This window comes from Panicum virgatum, chromosome 1N (genome assembly GCF_016808335.1).
Source record: "Panicum virgatum strain AP13 chromosome 1N, P.virgatum_v5, whole genome shotgun sequence".
NCBI lineage: Eukaryota > Viridiplantae > Streptophyta > Magnoliopsida > Poales > Poaceae > Panicum > Panicum virgatum.
In genome coordinates this window covers 52696163-52716697 of record NC_053145.1, presented here as the reverse complement: position 1 = coordinate 52716697, position 20535 = coordinate 52696163, and the positions used below count along the sequence as shown (strand labels likewise).

The window sequence follows — 20535 nt, the reverse complement described above, 5'->3', positions numbered from 1 at the left end:
ATGTCATTTTACACCTCACAAAATTTGGACTTAAACCTCCACTTTGACATAGTGATAACCAAAAAAAAAAGACAAAAGATCTCATTAGGGGGTAGATTTGAGAAATTCAAATTGTTTGGGGGAGTAAATTGAGCCAAGATTCTGTTAAGGATCAAACAGATTCAATACAAAAAAAAAACAAAATAGACCAATAATTCCAACCAAGATACAAGAGGAATAGTAGATTTACTTGGACTTGATAATCTCCCCAGCAGATTTCTCATTAGCCAGTCGAGCCATCTGGTAACAGCGCTTGCCCTTGATATCTAACATAGAATATATTCAGTCGGTAATTTATTTTCTTAAATCATGTTATGGTCTTTATGTAGCCATCATAACCAGACAAGATAAAACCTTAGCATGTTTATGTTTAATAATTTTGACCACAGTTCATATTATTCACCTTTTTATTACAATCTAGAGTAGCTCAAAGGCATTAAGGAGGTCGACAACAAAATCTCCAACAGCTATATGCAGTTCCTATGCATGTTACCCAAAAGTAAAGTAGTCTCCACCCATTCTCTTCTCCCCCAAAAAGAAGGGTGACACTTACTTCCTGTATAAGATAGTCGACTTCTTTCTTGTTACCCTCCCTAAAAGCATCAGCTGCCTGCAATTTCAGAAGAGCACAAGTGATAAATAAACACCATATATTTAACAAAAGTGAAATAACAAATGGATGATGTCCGTGTTCAGAAAAATGATCATCTTGGAACCCCTTACCTTCTCATAGTACTGCTTCATCATATCCCAATGCTGCTTTGCAGCCCTACGGTAGTTCTGGTAAGTGGTAATCCTCCTCATTCACAGCTGGTTCTAAATTTACAACTCAAAATAAGTTTCAAGAATTTTCCATAAAATGCAGAATGATATCATCTGATAAACATTTCATTATGACACAAAGTATGAACATAGGCTTTGATAGCTGTTCTAACCCAAGTTATCAACATGTACACAAAAGCATTTAAGCACTTGATCTGATTCGGGACAAATGTTTTGACGTTTTGTGCTGTAAACACAAGCATCCTTAGTATGGTTTGACAAAGCATGGTGTAGCGAAAATGGCCTCTCATGCCATATTTCAATATAATGGTTTGGTGATTAATATAGACAACACAACACTTGGACTAATATAATTGTTAAGATGACCATTCTCAGGCTTTTAGGTTCAAGTGATGACAAAGAGAAGATAGGCGTAGCTAGGCCCGAAGGGCCGCACCTATGGTAGTTCCACTAACCGATTAGCGGACGGGGGTCGAGGGGGAGCCGCCCCTCGCGGGTCTCAGGGCAGTGCCCTGAAACCTCTTCGGTTCAAAGGACAAGAATTGAAGAGACCGTGAAGAAATCCAAGTCAAAAACATCAAAACGAAGACAATTTGCTATCACCGGTTAAACCGATGATGAGCAAATTGCACTCATCGGTGCAATGAACACAAAAGCTACGAGCTAGGGTTTGGCACCGGATTAACCGGCATTGGGTGTTTTACACTCACCGGTGTAATGGACTTGGAGGCCGAAGAAGCAGCAGGAGTTTTACAGGCACCGGTTAAACCGGCGATCAAGGCAAAGTGAACGTCGGTGTAGTTGTCCAGAGAGTTGGTTTTCGGGAACTCTGGGACAGTTACATGCACCGGTTAAACCGGCGATGAAGATACATTCACCGGTTGATTACGTCGGTTGATTAAGATAGCCGTTGAAGTATAACGGCTAGTTGGAAAAAGGTGCTCACCGGTTAAACCGGTGATGACACAAAGTGGATCATCGGTTTAACCGGTGATAGCGCTTTTTGTCAGCCACTTTTCCAATAGCTCTTTTGGGGTATGTGGGCTATATATACCCCCCAAGGCCGGTTGCTGCATATGGTTGGACGCCAGAAAAGTTGAAGGAAGTGTTGCCCAAGCAAACTAACATCTCCAACCATCCTAGCAAAGCTTAGTGTCATATCTAGCTTGTGAGAAGCTTTGAGAGAGTGCTTTGTGCACTTGTATAGAGATTAGTTCTTGCGAGAGCTCTCTTGAGCAAAGTCTTGCTGCGGCAAGCAACCGTGTACTCGTCGTGTGACCCTCCGACTTGGTGTGGAGCGGCAACGACACTTTGTGCAGGGAAGGAGACCCCTCTTGGTGAGAAGCTCCAAATAGTGAAGACGGTGCCGTTGGTGACGCTTTGAGAGAGACGGTGGCGGTGGCCTTGTCTTGGTGACTTGGCGCCACTTAGCCTTTGCTTGCTGGAAACCTTGGTGGCGAACGCAAGACAGTGATCAAGCGAAGAGACTTCGCATCACACTTGTTCTTGTTAGACAAGTGGCCGTGGACGTAGGGAGGGACTTGGTGTCCTAACCGAACCACGTTAAATCGTATGTCTTGGTGTCTTCACGAGAGTTTGCATATTCTCTCCCTTACCTCTTTACTTACCGTATTACGTTTCCACATTTACTCTATCGTACGTGTCTTTACTTTCCTAGTTAGTTTGATTAGGATTGGCTATAGGTTGCAAGTCTTTTAGGGGTAAGTAGAGAGTAGCATAGATAAACCTTAGTCATAACTAGCATGCGTAGGACGTGTTAGGTTTATCTCATGCAAATAGATTGAGCCCTAGGATAGAAAGCGATTAGCGACCCTATTCACCCCCTCTCCCTCTAGGGTCGGACACCCCGGTGATTCTTACACATGGTAACACAGGTGAGAACTTGCTGGTTTGCTAAGTTTCAGCAGAATTCAGTACCAAAAGAAAAAATAGCCAGACTACATTTCCAACATTGAAAGTGGACGCACTTGTAAAGAGAACTACAACAGAAAAAAAAATCAGTACAACAAAGCAGAATAAAAGAACTAATATGACTGAGAGATTGATACTGATGTTGGCTGTAATTATCAGCATATGCCAAGATGCTGGTAAGGTTGTATTATGGTTGGTTTTATCAACTCACTTTAGAGATCTTACATTGTTCCTTTTCAAGTCTAAATAGCAAATGTTACAGGCTTAACTGAGTATGTCCTATGTCGGCGCAAAAGGTTAAAGGTGTAGAAATAGTAGCAGGCCACTGGACAAAGATTTACTCACTATACTTCTCATAAAATGCATAATCAACCTGAATTCTTAAAAAAAAAAAGGGAGAGCAGTAGTATACCTTTGCTACCTACAGTAACTTTGACAGGAAAATCAGTAGAATATGTTGAAATGTCTTCAAGAGGTTTCAAGACTGGTTTCTGACCCGGGACTCTGCTTCGATTTGCACCCAATTCATATCTTCTTAGTTTTGGCTCCTCCTCCAATCTTGCAGGTACGGTGAAGATTGCTTCTATCAACTCTCCTGGAGAAATATGTGGTTTTGACCTTTGCATCCCCTCTTGCGAAGAATGAGTACTGCAAAGAAAAGAGTTATGAAAGCAAAATAACTATAAGCTCCACGATGGAAATAGAGGGGCGGGAGCTGTGTGTGTGTGTGTGGGGGGGGGGGGGGGGGGGCAATAAATGAGAATAAATAGAACCTAAGGGTTGACTCTGAGCTGTATTTTCCCTTGGAAATAGAACATTCTACTGCCGCATCCTGCACCATAGATATATTATAGGCTACAATCAGTCAAATATTTATACCAAACGAAACAAATGCCAAATGCATCCAGAGGGAACTCTCATGTATTATATTAAGTAGCACAGTAGGAGCATCGGTAAAATGACCAACAGTTGATCGGGAACAGAACTACCATTCGGAAGGACCAAAACAAGATCTTAACTGACACGAACACAACAAATCATATACCATGCCAAGCAAGAAAGGGTGGCCCTAAAAACATGCCTAAAAGATATATGCTACAGATCAAAATACAGTACATATATCAGCAGCAAATGGTAATTTTTATGTATTATATATATTCCATTGAGTATCAGTACAAGAAATGGTGGGTAATCCAACCTGGCAAAAATGGATAGCAGAAAAGCTACATTCAGAGTTAAGGATAAAGATCACCAAGCAAATGTAATGGCACACCTAAATATAGAGTACAATGTCGAGTAATTAACAAGTTGCACAGGTACAGAAGCAGAGCTTAGAAGTTAGAGATGAACAGGCCAGAAGAAGTCTTACTTGTATTGCATTACTTTTGCTTTCTGCCCTTTTGTCTAGATCTTTTTCAGAAAATGACATCAATTCCTCCATACTCTGCATACAACAGCACAGCTATATCAGTAGGCCAATAAGAAAATGTGATAACAAATAGAACTATGTAAGCACAGCTAGTCAGCTATATTAATAGACCGAGAAGAAAATGTAATGACAGATGAAACTATGTAACCTAAAGTCAAAACTCTTCTTAGAAAATGTAAGAGTTAAGTCTAAATTCTAGACCCTTTCGCTAGGAGTGACACAAAATATACAATAACAACAATGATGTATCAGTACCTTCTTAATGTCATATCCACAGCTACCTGCAAAAGGAAATTAGAAACAGTCAAGACATATCTTGGAATAATGAAATGAGTGGGCAAAATGCAGGTCAGATAGTAGACATGCTAACCTAGAACATCACGAATTACTTCCATATTGAGCTTAAATCCTTCACCAAGCATGCAAAACAGAAACTCCTCAACATCCCTGTTCTTCAAAGTCTCTCTCCTTGGTGCAGAAACAGATTCATCAGACTTCACCTTAAAATCATCACGCATGTATTCGGGCAGTTCAACCTTTAGTGGTTTGTCTTTTTTTGATGCTCTATTCACTGTTATTGGAGCTCTGGCAGATTCTTTTCCTACCATGCTGGAGACAGTACCAAATGCAGCACTAGACTTTTGCAACTTTACAGGCATTCTTGTTTGATCTGGATTATCTGTATGCTTTTCTTCAATTGCGTGTTCAATCTGGGAAAGAGTTCTTGGTTGGCTTGGATTCTCCATATTGTTTTCTTCAACCGCCTTGTCAGTCCGGGACATGTTAGTCTCAACACTTGGCTCGACATCACTGATATGAGGCATCGAAAGTTGAAGGTCGGTCAAGAAATCTCCAGCTTTGTTGACATCACCCTTTGCTTTGACATACGCATAAGCTATATCATCAAGTGAAAAGGCACATCCAAACACATCAAGCAATGTGTTAAGGGCCCTGGTTTCATTGTCACTGGATGAAGTTAGTGAATGCGAAAGATCCATGGTGGGGACCTTTTCCCAAAGGTTCTTATAAACTGTAAGACCTGCCCACCAAAAGAATAGTGAGTGTTCATCGCATGATAAGGATATATAAAAGGAAAAACATTAAGTGTAGAACTAGTGTTATCAGCACAAGAAACCATAAAGAATGTTGAAAAAAGATGGTTGGAAAGCTTAAATACATGACATGGCAATTGGGCAGTAAACTGATTCATATATTAAAGAGCTATAAATGGGTCATGAACTAAGCTAACCAGGAAGTGTTCAGTGGCGTCTCACAAGCGCTCCTTCGTCCAAGTTGTTGTTTGGGTTTAAGAAAAATGTACAGAAACCATTGGCCGATAGGTATAATAACAAAATTGAAACCACTAGCTGCGAACAATTTTGCAAACAAACTATTTGCTGTGATCATGATTTCAGGACGGCAACTTTTAACCTTAGAAGAATCTGATATAATCTTAGCACTCAATCACAGAAAAAACGTGAATGTTCACAATAATACCATGATGAGCATGTCTCTCAAAACATCAAATATTGACATATTGATGAAAATAGTGTCTATGGAAATATATATATCCCACCAAAATTGGTATAAAATTCACAGAACCAGCAAAAAGCATATGATTTACCCTCCTGGACTAATTAACAGGACCAATCGTCACAAGCTAAAAAGAACCCAAACATAAAACCGAAAAGAAAAGAGAATAATCCAAACAACGCAGAAATATTGGACATCACCATGTCGCTTGTATGGATCAAGCAAAAGCAAGCTGTAAATTCCTAGCAAACAGATGACCATTACACTGCAGCACAACCAATGCCACCACACTACCCATTCCTTGAGGCCCTAACCATCCCCAAACCAAAAATAAATACACCCGAACAGTTGATAGGAGAGCAATCTGATCATCACAGATACTAATGTGTCACAGTAGGTGAATAACCAACAAACGACATGCAACCGCAACTTCACACATTCGCCTACAGAATTGGGGCCAAATAAAGGAAGCTTGTCACATAATCACATTAGCAAACCCAAGAGCACAGCGCATCAGCCACAACTGCCGAGCAGGGCATCATTGCCCCTGACGCACGCGCGCCTGCTCGCCGCCTGCCGCAGCTCGCTGCGCCATCGCTGCGGCCACTGCCTGGCCATGAGTACCCGCCCCCGCTGACCTTCCCTCCCATCCCGTCACCGCTGCAGCATGTCTCCCTCCTCGTTGCGCCCCTGACCCGGCTTCAATGCCGCTTCGCGACGCCGCTGTAGCGACAAGCGAGCCCGGCCGCGCGCCCACCCGAGCCCCTGTCCACGGCCGGCCTTCAACGCCGCGCGCACGCCACCGTCCCCGACAGTGGCGGAGCCACCACTAGGGCGAGCCAGGGCGGCCGCCCTAGGTCCCTCTAAGTGAAGTCCAGAATATATTTATTAACAGTAGAGGTAGCAGAAAAAGAGAAGAATGGATCTGAAAAACATAGGAAAAATATAAGAGAACAGGAAATTAGCTTTCGCATAATAGATTACTTGAGAAAGGAGTAAGAGTTCAAATAAGTTGTTCGATACCATTCCTCCTCGCACGCACTCAGTATTTAACTAGCGACTCTCTTGCGTCTACATGAGCTTGGCCTGATACGTGCGCGCAGGCACATCTAGCGAACCCATTCGCGCCAAGACAGACACTAGGCTTCCTGGTGCGGCGGCCCATAGTAGGAGATGCTTTCTCTGGTTCGTGGGTGCTGACAATATCCCTGTTCTCAACTCCGGCAGGGGCTCATGGCGGTGCGGCGGCGCCCCCCGAACGCGAGGTCGAGTGGGCTGCGGCCTCTTAAATGGTTCAACCTAGCGCCACAGCCCAGCACTACATCTTGCCACCAGATGCCACTGCCAATTTCGACAGTTCACCATCTACCCCCCTGCAGTCCCGCTCAGGCGCTCACGCTGGCGTGTCGATGCCGTTGCGCGACGCCACTCCACGCCCGTCCGTTCAGCAACCCCATCTCGGCGCCCGTCGGTGGCGACAACAGATCCCGTGCGCCGCCGGCGCGGGCGCCTGCAGCCGGGCAGCAAGTCTCGGCGTCTCGCTCTGGTCGTGCAAAAATTTTATCGTAAAAGTCCGCCCTAGGTCATTTTCTGGGCTGGCTTCGCCACTGGTCCCCGAGCTGTCCCATCACCTTCGCCACGTCCTCGCCATGCTCGAGCATCCCCGGCGCACCGCGCGCAGCTCGGTCGGCCACCGAGGCCGGCGCCGCGCCCTCACCCCGCGCCCCTCGCCCTACAGCGCCTCCCCTCCACCATTTACTCGCGCAGCAGCTGCGCATTCCTCCCCTCTCCACTCTCCTTCCCTCCCAAACCCAGCTGGCCCTGCACGTGCGCGCCCAGAGCTGCCGCCGCCGCCCCTACCTCACCGTGGAGCACCCCTCCTCCGCCCTTCCTCGCCCCAAATGGACCCCGCAGCAAGATTCCTCTCGCCGTAGTGAAGCTCCCAGACCCGCTCGCCTCCGCCCCGGACCGCCAGAGCGGCGCCACCGCCGTCCGCCACCGGCCCTGCTCCACGCCGGCGAGCCGCCTCCGGCCACCCCGAGACCAACCCGAGCCGACCAGGGGTAGAGCTCGCCTCCCTCTTGCCTTTCCCCCACCTAGCCCTCGCCGCCGGCGAGCTCCTCGCCGGGATTTCGGCCGCCTGCCGCCTCCTCTGTTTCAACTCCGGCCAGGGTGTAAGCATCCAGGCCCTCTAGGTATGTTTCGGTGATTAATGACAACTATTTTTCTGACTAATGAGTTTGTGCAGCTTAATGAATCATTATCGCTCATTTGGTCATATGTTAAATAGGCCCCTCAATTTCATTATTCAAAAAAGCGATCTCGGTATTCAACTCAAATATATAACAAGACTAAGGATCTTTCTAGTCCTAAGTGTCGCAAGGTTGAGAAGGACACTTAGATTAGTATAGTTTTTATAGTTTTGTAGAGGTCGCACTATTAAGAGGGGTTAAGGCTAAGTAACTTGAGCATGGACATGGTCAATTAAAAATGGATGCACACTATGGTCACTCAGGTTCTAAAGAAGTTCAAATAAGTGGTTTTCAACTTATATCTCAAGAATATTTGGATTTCATTCAAGACTCAAATCAGAAAAGACAAAATCAGAAAAAGTCTATACACCGGTTTAACCGACGCCTCCAATTTTCTATACGTCGGTTAAACACAGTTAGCAGAGTCTGGACAAGTACATACACCGGTTAAACCGACGATATTTGAAATCAACGTCGGTGCAGTTGTCCAGAACATTGGTTTTTCAGGGTGTTTCAAGGTTATATACACGGGTTAAACCGACGCTATTTGAAAATTAACGTCGGTGCAATTGTCCAGAGAGTTAGTTTTTCCAGGGATTTCAGAAGTTATACTCACCAGTTAAACCGATGATGGATTTGAGTTAACGTCGGTGCAGTTGTCCAGAGAGTTGGTTTTTCAGTTGATCAGTGGACAACTACACTCACCGGTTAAACCGATGATACGTCGGTTAATTACCCAAGTTGTAACGGCTAGTTTTCCAAATGGGCAGTTTACATTCATCGGTTAAACCGACGCTGGCTATTGGAGGTTCGTCGGATTAACCGGCGTTAAGTACTTTTCTGGTAGCTTTTCTCCAACGGCTCTATTCGTGTGAGTGTTGGCGCTCCTTAAGTATCCATTTTATCCCATGTTTAACCTTGATAATGGCATGAATTTAATATCAAAATCACTAACCATCCTAACCTCGGCTCAATTATTGGTCGTTTTCGCGTTTGCACATATATTTTGGAGGTACTTCGTTTTTGCAGGTTTTTGACCAATTTTGGAGCATGAAATGGCGAGGCCCACGATCACGCGATGACACGAAGAATGACGAAGGCCAAAGCCCGAACAAACAATCGAAGGCCATGATGATTAGAGGCCCATTCATGTACATCCACCCTCCAATGAAGCCCAAAAGACAAAGCCCACAAGATAAGATTGAGATGCTTCGGGGCTAAGCAAAGCAAAGAGATATTTAAGGAAGGATTTTCCATCCTATCCTTCTTCTCAAAGAAATCTCGAAGATAACGACGTCTAAAGGGGTGCAATCGTGAAAGACATAAATTCTAGAAGATTCCAGGAGACTTGGGGAGAAAGTTGAGCACCAGCCGGCGAAGGAAAGACCCAGGCCGGCCGGCCTAGGCTCATTGGGCCGGCCGGCCCAGCCTGTTTTTAGGTCGGTTCGACCTCCCCTTTGACCGAGGGTTCCCTGAGGCTATTTAAAGACACCTTCCCAAGGTTCACGGAGAGAGCAATTTGGGAGACGACGCCAAGGAACAGAGAAGATAGAGGGACACCTCTCGGAGAGCCGAGGGTCGTGCTAGTTGTCTAGGGTTTGCCCTAGCCGACGTGGGAACCTTGCAAGGAAGACCACGTCGGAGTTCTGGAGCTAGGATCATCAAGATCAAGGCAGGGCCCCGGTTGTGATCTTGTGATGTACTATCATTCATGGTGAAGTTATTTGTGTTTCTGAATGTTTAGCGACCATGTTCTCCTCTTTCGATTTCGTTCTTTTCTTTGGGTTCGCTTCATCTTAGATCTATTATCGACATAGATCACTTAGCATGATCTTGTAGTCATGGTGGCTAGAGGTTCATGGCGGAACTACCAAAGTGAGTTCGACTTGCTTCAGGGTATCCCGTTGAAAAAGGGGCGTCGTGACAGGCCGTCTCCACAGAGTAGGTTGGGTATCGAGGGATCGGATTGGAGATTTTGGGTTTAAAGAGGCTTTTCATTGAGATTCACATCTATCTTACTTCACTTTATCTAGCTGGAACTACAACATATGCATGATCTAGGTGATCAAGATTGGTTATCTCTAACTTTCTCTTGCTACCTTCGGTGTTTGTCGTGTTTTTAGTAGATTAGATTCGTTTTCACCATCTCACATAAATGAATCTCTATGCTAGTAGATTGTTTCTTGTCTCTTTGGTTCTGTGGATTGATAAACCTTGGGGGAATACTCTGAGGGAAAAGCTACACGAAACTGTGCGCTTGCGGTATATAAATCGGGGGCGCTAAGGAGCGTCAACAAGCTTTTCTGGCGCCGTTGCCGGGGAACCATCGATTTAAGATCCAATCTTACTTGCATTCGTAAATATTTCTTGATTTTTCTTTTTGACTTCTTTTTAGATCTCTTATTTTTTCTGAGCTAACTTAAAAAACGGATCTATTCCACGAAAATCAATCTAATCTAGAGTTTTCTTTATTTTTGCTTATTTTTTCTTTTATGTTTTAGATCTTGTACATTCATCTTTTAGATCTCGTATATATTTTTCTTTTTCACTAACCCCTAACAGGAGATGGACGGGAGCCTCTCCAACAAACCCGAAAATTTTGTGGATGATCCAAAAAAATTTACAGGCAAAGGAGACGAGAAGCACGATCAAGGAAGCCGGAACTAGTAGATCCAGAAGTTGAAGCCGACGATTCATCGTCTTCACCTCAAGCAACTCCACCAACAAGTCCAAAGGAGGCGCCACTTCACCAAGGGATGGCGCTACCGGAGCCAGAGCGTACGATCGGAGAGCTATGCACTCCGGACGTTCGGGACTTGCCGATCCAAAATCTCGACAACATCGGAGTTCCGTTCGAGATCAAGACTTCAATCGTAAGGATGGTGCAAAGCTCGCCCTTCACTGGAAAACAAGACGCTAATCTACATCTTCAAGCGTTCCTCCAACTATGCCGCACCTTCGACATGCAAGGGATGACTCAAGATCAAATAAGAGCGAGGCTCTTTCCATTCTCTCTACTTGGGAGAGCGCTGCAATGGTTTCATTCTCTACCACCGCACACGGTGCAAAATTGGGAGTCCTTGATGAAAGAATTCATGACGGAGTTCTACTCGCCGGGTAAGACCCAGATTCTGCGCAACAAGATTGCAACATTCGCGCAAGCCCCGACAGAGACTATTGCCGAAGCCTATGAGCGCTTCAACGACTACATCCGCGCCGTACCTCATCACAAGTTCTCAAGGGAGGGTGTGGTCCAGAAGTTCTATCAAGGCCTCACTACTGCATCAAGGGGGATCATTGACGCATCGGCCGGAGGCTCTATCATTGAACTCACGCCTACTCAAGTTTTCAAACTATTCAAGAAGGTGGCGGACAATGACGCATGGGCATCATCGGGGCGCCTGCAACCACTCCAAGCCGTGGGCGCCGCGAAGAGTGTATTACAAGTGGAACGCGAAGAAGTGCTAGAAGGGAAGATCGACTCGCTCATGAGAAGGTTGGAGAAGATGGAAGTGGAAAAGAGAGAAGCCCAAGCTATCGATTTGAAGGCGGCCGAAGCAAGGTCTACATGTGAAGAATGTGGAGAGTACGGCCATGTGCAAAAGAATTGCCCGGAGGAAGCCAAGATGCTCGATTACATGAAGAAGGGAGAATAGATTCCGCCGACCAACTTCCGCTACGTGCAAGGTAGACCCCAATTTAATGCAAGCTCTTCCATTCAAAACTCGGTGCCTCTTCGTATACAATTGAAGGAGTTTATGGAGGAGCAAGGCAAGATCAACAAGGACACCGTCACCAAGTTCAAGGCTATGGACAAGATTTTGGAGAACATTGATGGCAAGGTGACAGAGGTCGGGAGCTCTAATCTTCAAGTACTCAACATGATGAAGATGCTAGAAACACAAGTAGCCCAGCTCGCCGGACGCCAATCTAGCAACGAAGGAAAATTGCCCGGGCAACCTCAAAGTCCGGAGACAGCTAAGGCAATTCAAACTCGCTCGGGAAAGGAGACCGAAGAACCCGAACATGCAGCGGGAGCAAGGAAGCCTAAGCCAAGAGTTGAAGTGGAGACCATCATCAAGGAGAAGTCACCTACTCCTATGCCAGAGATAGTCACCGAAGAGCCGGAGTTTGAGCTAGATGATATAGACACCAAGATTCTACCGCCAAGGCCACGATACCGCAAAGGTAAACACGAAGATGAGCAATTCAACAAATTTGTTGAGATGGTACGCAGGTTGAGCATCAATATGCCGCTCTTGGACGCTCTACAAGTTCCGACGTATTCTCGCTACTTCAAAGACATCATGCGAAACAAGCACGAGATACCGCCAAGCACTGTCAAGCTAACTGAGGAATGCAGCGCGGCAATCGCTAATGAAGCTCCAGAAAAGAAGAGGGACCCCGGATGTCCTACCATCCCGTGTTCCATTGGATCTCTTATGTTCGAAAGAGCACTTTGTGATCTCGGTGCAAGTGTGAGCGTCATGCCAAAGAATGTGTTCGAGAAGCTATGCTTACCGGAGCTGGAACCCACCGCCATGTGCCTAGAGTTAGCGGACAATTCCGTTCGCTATCCTTTGGGAATCGCCGAAGACGTGCCCGTGAAGATTGGAGAACACTTAATCCCCGTTGACTTTGTGATTCTCGATATGGGAGAAGGGAGCAAGGCGCCTCTCATACTTGGGAGGCCTTTCCTCAAGACCGCAAGGGCAAACATCGACGTTGGCAAGGGGGAGATAAAGTTTGACATCAATGGCACCACAAGCGAATTCAAGTTTCGTCCACGCCTCGAGGTATGCAACATGATCAATGTTAAATATGTTCCGCCTCACCGCCGTGTCACAGAGGAGAAGCCAAAGAAAGAAGAGGAGCCGAACAAGAAGGAAGCGAAGAAGGAGATAGAAGTCATCGCGTCCATCGCGACAAAGAAGATCGTTGCACCCGTCAAGAAGAAAGCTAAAAGCCCGCCTATGAAGACCAAAAATACGACTAACGTAGAAGACAAACCCGCACCAAGGATTGTGCGGAAGTGGGTACCCAAGACTGCAGCGCCATCATCGAGCGTTGGTCCGAAGTGAAGAAGAAGAAAGTCTAGCTATAGACTATAAACGAAGCTCTTTGCGGGAGGCAACCCGTTCGTCGAGTCAAGAATAAAGCTGCCGGGAGTTCAACCCGTTCGTCGAGTCAAGAATAAAGCTGCGGGGAGTTCAACCCGTTCGTCGAGTCAAGAATAAGCTACCGGGAGGACAACCCGTGAAAAGTTTAGGTAAGTGAGTCGAGAATTTTGCTACGCAAGGACATGATATACTTTTGAACAATTGGTCGTTCGGTCGAACAATTCAATTTGGATTTTATTCGCTCGGTCATTCCAATGTTATTTCTTATTTTAAAACCAATGACATGAGCCATCATAAGATTTATTTGCCTCTTCTTGAGAAAGCCACATCCAAAATTCTATACCTATTTTTGGCGACCGTCCTCTCCATGACGGCCGGACCAAGTTGAGTTAAAACACACGAGTAGAGCCACGCTATGTTACTTAAATTCTTGATGCGTAGGTTCACACAAACATAGAGAGAATTTTTAGTTTCATTACCATTGGACTAGAATTTTCCTAACCTTAATTATTCTCTTTTTCAAAATTCTCTCTCACTTTGGCAAAAATTAGAACCTAAACCCAAGACCCACGGTTGAATTCGAGATTGTTCGCTATCGATTCATGAAAGTGAACGGTTCCGGTGCAACCAAAATTAACGTAGTCGGGAAATATTTTTCGACTTACAAATGTAAAGATGTTTCAATTCCCCTCTAATTATTCATTTAAACTCATTGCATGCTTTGAGTCAATTCTGAAATTTCGAAGTTAGAGGAGGATTAAACATCTAAGCATCATTTGGAAAGGGTTTATGTGTTTGATTAACATCCATTGATCAAAGTGAGTTCACGGGAAAGAGTTGTACTCTCTACCTACCACCACATGCAAATGATTCAAAGGAGGGGGCAGCCATGCATGGGAAGGACAAGTGATTTTCAGCAAAGATGGCACCATGTGATGAATGATTAAGCATGGGACAAGGTGAATGACACAAAATGGAGAAATAATGTTGCAAGTGGACATCAAAGGCAAAGAAGGAGTGGTTCACATGATTTGGGCGGTGCAAAGCATACAAGATGTACTGGACAGAAACAAATAATTGTACCAGGAATCCACCAGAGAAAATTGAAGTGGAGAAGAGGGAAAAACACCCTAGGCCGGCCGGCCCCAAGGCCCTAGGCCGGCCGGCCTGGCCCCTATTTATGCCCTCTGGTGCTCCCCTTTGGCAGGTATGCTCCTCACTCATTTCCTTACTTATGTTATTCAAGCTCTTTGCCCAGAAACATCAGTTAGAGCCCTGAAAAATTCGTCCACCAAAATCTACTCCCAAAATCTCAGAAAATTCACCACAATTCCTAGTTTGTTCCACTCTTCGATATATTATTCTCCCGCGGCAAGAAACCCCCGGTGTGTTTGTTTTTGAGTGTGTGCAGTAAGGAGTCACCATGAGTGGCCTCATGAAGTTCATCGTCGGGAGGAGAGGGACACGTTCATCAACATCCGACGCATCGGCAAGTTCTTCACGGAGGCACTCGGTCTCCGAGTCTCCGCGGAGCATGGAGGAAGACAACCCCGCACCGAGGAGCGACATGTTGCTCCTTGGTGGGATGAGAGACCCGAGAAGCTCCTCCATGAGATTCACCGAAGGGATGCCACCTCCTCCACGGCGTTCGACAAGGTCATCCACACCACCACCATACAAGCCCAAGAATTCAGAATATGGGTTTATTATCTTGTCGAAGGAAGAAGAAGAAAGGCTCAAGTTCATGAAGGGAAGACTACGAGCAAATTAATTATGATTTTGATGATGAAGCATTGGTGAAGCTGGGATTTCATCATGACATCTATGAGCTATTGGAGAACATCGGTTGGAAGTTATTTTCCGATGGTGTCACGGTTGATATGCAAGAAGAAGTGGCTCTTGAGATGTTCATGACATTAGAAAAATCAACGGAAGTGGTGGATGGTGAAGAAGTTTCATGTCTGAAATTTAGGCTCAAGAATGAAGAGAAAGTAATCACCTATGGTGAAATAGGAAGCTTGCTCGGATTCAAAAATAATGCATATGAAATGGTGCAAGTTGAAGATGGAGAGCTTGATGAATTTTGGACAAAAATAGCAAAAGATGTCAACCGCCAAAGAAAGAATATAAGTAATGTTACCCTCCAAATATTCCACTCTTGGTTGAGCAAAAGAATTCTCGGGAGGATGAGAGAATCAAAGGTCACCGACCAGGAATTAAATTGGATGTATGCTGCATTGGTGAAGAAGCAAGTAATTGATCCCACCAACATCATGGTTGAAAGGTGGCTTTGTGAAGCATCATCCGGTACGGGAGAAGTTGGTTCGGGATGTTATCTCACAATGATAGCCCGAGCAATGAATCCGAGGTTACGAGTGATCCAAAAATTTTATGTCCCGGGAAGAGATATTGGGATTGATCATTTGAGGCAAGGCCATTATATCGGAGGAGATGAAAAGAAGGGTTTTACTATTTCTGAGATGGATATTTCCCTCCCCGATCAAAGGCTGAAATTATTTGCAAGAGGGAGGACTGATTGGCGAGTTGAAAATATTGGAAAAAAGATGAAGAAATCAAAAAGAGGAAGGTTAATTGAAGGGACATCGGCATCGGCACATTAAGAAGACTTGGAAGTAAATCTTCCACCGCCAAGTTCTGCTTATTGGAGAAATAAATTTCAAGGTGCATCAAGTGGACAGGGATACCCGTAAGGATGGACGAGTCAATGGGAAGGAAGCCAAGAACAAGCATGGGGGCACGCTGTGGCGGCACCCCCACCATTTAGCAACTACGGATGCCCACCCTCGTCATATCAAGGAGAGATGCCTGACCCGTCATTTGGAGCACAATATTTTGACCTCCCTAAACCAGAACAAGGAATGAGAATTATGGGTGCTTATGCGAGAAGAAATATGGAAGATATAGATGCCATCCGGAGGCATACAACCCAACTAGAAGATGGAACTATATGAATTGCATATCAAATGGGACTTCTAGGTCTGGCGCCACCGGAACAATTTAATGGAGGAACATTTCAGCAGTATTATGATCAAGGATACAACGCAAGAGCCAATCAAGGAGATTGATCGACAAGCATAACCAAGAATAAAATGCTCGCACGTGTGGTTTGGATTTTCTATTTCTTTTCATTCATTTTCAGCATGTGTGCAAGCTTGTGTGTGCGTAGCAATTTTCTGTTTTATTTATTTCAGCATGTGTGCAATTTGTTTTCTTTTGTCTTCATCACCATGATAAATAAATGCATCACCCACGCTTTAATGTTATGGTTAGTAATGATGATAGAAAGTCTGTGCCATGTTAAAATATGATGATTGTTGCCGCTTTGTCTACTTTCTTGTGCTTGGTCTATGCATGATTAAACTAATGCTCTCTTTAACATGATCTGAAAATTAATTAAATGCCGGCTAATTCAATTGTGGAGGTTATGATAAATTAGGACCCATATCTTTTACTCTTGCTCTCTTACTTAAGCTTGTCAAGGAAAATTTAATTTGGATTTAATTTTGAGCTAACCTTGTCAATGATACCTTTTGCATTTGCTCTACTCTTCAACAAGCTTTTCTACAAGCTTAAATGATATATCATAAAAACCATAGAGCAAGAATTATTTTCAGGTGAATTAATTCAGGATTTATCTTCTTTGGTACGAGACTAAGAAGTTGACCATTCCGTATTTTTGCGTACCTATCTTTTGCTAGCCATTCTATCCATGCATTGTGAGTTTCTATACCGGGAACATCGCAAACCTCGCTGGATATCCACCCTTAACCAAAAACATCTTTTTGTGAAACACCTCCTTGACCACAACCTATATATTGAGTATATATATTTATTTCGATGGCAAAACAGTGGAATCAAGAGCAAAATTCAGTAAAACATAAGCTTGGGAAGCATCAAAGAGTTCGCAGAAGAAAAATCCGAAGAAGTGGAGGTCTACAGGTAGTAGGCCGGCCGGCTCAACACCCCTAGGCCGGACGGCCTGCCCCTTTTCCTCCTCTGTTGTCTTCAATCTTTCACGAGGAGATGCTCCCTTGAATTCCAAAGTTATGTCCAGAGAATTGATAGAAGTTTTGTGCACTCACTCCATCAAGTTATCATCACTTCATTGCTTGAGGACAAGCAAACGTTCAAGCATGGGGGGGAGGTGGAGTAAGTGCATTATGTTGCCAGTGGTTCTGAGGAGCAAAAAGAAAGAAATAAAAAAAAGAGGAAGAAAGAAAAAAAACGTAATAAATAATGATGAAAAGCTCCTCGGTTCCGTTTGCTTCATTAAACTCCAGGTACTTTGAAGATTATTCTATACTCAATTATTCCAACCATGTGCAATCCGATAACAAGGACTTCAGTCGTGCCTTGGGATCAATCGTTGCCATTTGCACATGTCCACCATCTAAAGTGTGTGTTCCATTCTCTCCCTCTCCACAAAGAAATTATTTTCCAATGGTCTTTTTGACGAGTCTCGGTAAATCCATAAGAAGTATTTCTTGTTTTGATAATATCTTGATTATAATATCTTTTGTTAGGACTAACCTTTCCAGAGCTCCAGATAAAGCCTCACACATACATATGAGAGAAAGAAAGGAGAGAGTTCCAGCAAGTTTGAGAGACAAGATGAGCTGAGAGTTTCCATGAGCAAATTGCAATGAGGTTTGAATTATTGATCTTGGTTTAGCATTACTTATGGAACTTACTTTCTTACTCCTGAGACTTGTTTAATTTTGAGAGCATGTGCTTAATAATTGTGGGGAAGCATTTAACTTGTATCTACCTTCCACATTGAAAAAGCTGGGTACAACTTGAACTAATAAATACAAAATAGTTTTTGGGAGCATTGTGTTTTCTCGTGTATGATCAAGTGCAGGGATTGGACACTGAAAGGCAGTGCTGATTTTTATCAAAGACTTACTCGAGGACGAGCAAGGTTTAAGCATGGGGGAATGTTGGCGCTCCTTAAGTATCCATTTTATCCCCTGTTTAACCTTGATAATGGCATGAATTTAATATCAAAATCACTAACCATCCTAACCTCGGCTCAATTATTGGTCGTTTTCGCGTTTGCACATATATTTTGGAGGTACTTCGTTTTTGCAGGTTTTTGACCAATTTTGGAGCATGAAATGGCGAGGCCCACGATCACGCGATGACACGAAGAATGACGAAGGCCAAAGCCCGAACAAACGATCGAAGGCCATGATGATTAGAGGCACATTCATGTACATCCACCCTCCAATGAAGCCCAAAAGACGAAGCCCACAAGATAAGATTGAGATGCTTCGGGGCTAAGCAAAGCAAAGAGATATTTAAGGAAGGATTTTCCATCCTATCCTTCTTCTCAAAGAAATCTCGAAGATAACGACGTCTAAAGGGGTGCAATCGTGAAAGACATAAATTCTAGAAGATTCCAGGAGACTTGGGGAGAAAGTTGAGCACCAGCCGGCGAAGGAAAAACCCAGGCCGGCCGGCCTAGGCTCATTGGGCCGGCCGACCCAGCCTATTTTTAGGTCGGTTCGACCTCCCCTTTGACCGAGGGTTCCCTGAGGCTATTTAAAGACCCCTTCCCAAGGTTCACGGAGAGAGCAATTCGGGAGACGACGCCAAGGAGCAGAGAAGATAGAGGGACACCTCTCGGAGAGCCGAGGGTTGTGCTAGTTGTCTAGGGTTTGCCCTAGCTGACATAGGAACCTTGCAAGGAAGACCACGTCGGAGTTCTGGAGCTAGGATCATCAAGATCAAGGTAGGGCCCCGGTTGTGATCTTGTGATGTACTATCATTCATGGTGAAGTTATTTGTGTTTCTGAATGTTTAGCGACCATGTTCTCCTCTTTCGATTTCGTTCTTTTCTTTGGGTTCGCTTCATCTTAGATCTATTATCGACATAGATCACTTAGCATGATCTTGTAGTCATGGTGGCTAGAGGTTCATGGCGGAACTACCAAAGTGAGTTCGACTTGCTTCAGGGTATCCCGTTGAAAAGGGGGCATCGTGACAGGCCGTCTCCACAGAGTAGGTTGGGTATCGAGGGATCGGATTGGAGATTTTGGGTTTAAAGAGGCTTTTCATTGAGATTCACATCTATCTTACTTCACTTTATCTAGCTGGAACTACAACATATGCATGATCTAGGTGATCAAGATTGGTTATCTCTAACTTTCTCTTGCTACCTTCGGTGTTTGTCGTATTTTTAGTAGATTAGATTCGTTTTCACCATCTCACATAAAGGAATCTCTATGCTAGTAGATTGTTTCTTGTCTCTTTGGTTCCGTGGATTGATAAACCTTGGGGGAATACTCTGAGGGAAAAGCTACACGAAACCGTGCGCTTGCGGTATATAAATCGGGGGCGCTAAGGAGCGTCAACAGTGAGCTGCCTATATATACCCCTCCAATGGGTCATTTTGCTTACTCTTGACACCAGGCAACATTCATACACTCATACTATTGTTGAGAGCCACCTTGAGCTTCATCTTCCACACATTTGTTCATTCAATCATTCAAGAAGCAAGACTAAGGACTTGAGTAGAGAGAAGCTTGTGTGCATCCATTCTTGGTGATCGGTTCTTGCTCAAGTGAAGGCCCTAGCTTGTTACTCTTGGTGATTGGCAGCACCTAGACGATCTTGGTGATTGAAGGTGTTTCTTCTGGAGCTTGCCAAGGATTGTGGGAGCCCGAAGAAGTTTGTACGTGGCTTGAGCTCCACCACGCTGGGATGGTGAACGGAGACTCTTAGTGAGCGCCCACGTCTCGGTGACATGGGAGGTGACAAGACTCTTAGTGAGTGTCACAACGTGGATTAGGGGTGTGTGCCAACACATCGACACCACGGGAAAAAATCCGGTCGTCTCTTGCACTCTCTTTACTTTCAAGCACTTACTTTCATACAATTGTTCATGTGCTTGACCTTAGAGATCATAACTTAGCTCTACCTTGCTTAGTTCCATATCTTGTTGTATCTTTGATAGCTTGTGTAGTTTGCTTAGTTAGCCGGTTGGTGAATTGAGCCTTACTAGCATTGCATAGATTAATGTTGCTTTATTTTATTTTAGAAATTTAAAAAAGGCCCAATTCACCCCCCACTTGGTCCATCGATCCTTACAATTGGTATCAGAGCCTCGTTGCTGATTTGGATCATTAGGCTTCACCGCAAAGAGCTATGGCCAAGATGGGTGGTTCGCCGCCTCACTTCGAGGGCAAGAACTTTGCCTATTGGAAAGTTCGCATGACCGCATACCTTGATGCGATTGCCCCCGAAGTGTGGTTAGCAACAAAGACCGGGTTCACCAGAACTCCCACCTCGGAGCAATTAAAGTGGAATGCAAAGGCTAGAAATGCAATTTTCGAAGCCATTAGTGAGGAAGTCTTTGGTAGAATAAATGGCATGGATTTAGCAAGTGATATTTGGAAAGAGCTAATTGAAATTCATGAAGGCT

The 20535-nt window shown here is 44.6% G+C and overlaps 1 pseudogene; it reads right to left on the bottom strand.

Moving 5' to 3' along the window:
• Nucleotides 1-210: 210 nt before the first annotated feature.
• On the bottom strand, nucleotides 211-6238 carry LOC120656593 (annotated as a pseudogene).
• Nucleotides 6239-20535: the final 14297 nt, after the last annotated feature.